Raw genomic sequence first — 834 nt, 5'->3', positions numbered from 1 at the left:
ATATATATATATAGGGATGTAAATATACACACCGCAAGAATTTGCTACAGAGGAATTTCTGTATCTAGAAAATATCTTCAGAAAGATATGCATCATTTGGCTTTTTATGGAACCTTAATGAACCAACGTGCCAATTTCAACCAAACGCAACTGTCTGAAAATTATGCATGTAACAGTGCGTTATATCCTCTTATTTTATGCTGAAATTTGTGGGTACGATACTATAATTCACATGGGGTCTACTGGAATGATGAAACATTATCAGGTAACACAGTTTTTAACAAAACGTAATGTTTCCATAATTTACCATCGCATAATCTCTTGATGAAACCTGTTTTGTTATTACTAAAATAAATTCATCCGTTTTAAAATATGTAGAAATCTTGCAGCAGACAATTCTCTGAATATATTCCGTTTATTTCCGTTACTCATTCTCCATCTCCCACTGTATATGTATGGTCAGGTACACGCACACATACATACGTTAACACACACACACACACACATCCGCGCGCACACACAGACACATAGAAAGCATATTGGAGTATGTATTTCATGCACATGTGTGTGTGTGTGTGTGTGTGTGTGTGTGTGTGTGTGTGTGTGTGTGTGTGTGTAGTGAGAATTTACAAAAAAGCAAAAGACGAAGACGGGTGTGTAAACAACAGACAGATGTATTAGTATAAGGCTTGGTACGTGAGAAAGTCTCTTACGTTTCGAGGATACGATCTTCGACAGAAAGGAACACAGAAATAAACAAGGAGAGAAAAAAAGTTTTAGAGGCTAGCGATCTATCATATACATATATGTTTGTATGTGTGTATGTATGTATAT

The sequence above is a fragment of the Octopus bimaculoides genome, chromosome 4 (genome assembly GCF_001194135.2).
Source record: "Octopus bimaculoides isolate UCB-OBI-ISO-001 chromosome 4, ASM119413v2, whole genome shotgun sequence".
NCBI classification, from domain to species: Eukaryota; Metazoa; Mollusca; class Cephalopoda; order Octopoda; family Octopodidae; genus Octopus; species Octopus bimaculoides.
The sequence above is the reverse complement of the archived record's forward strand: the minus strand, read 5'-3'. Positions refer to the sequence as shown.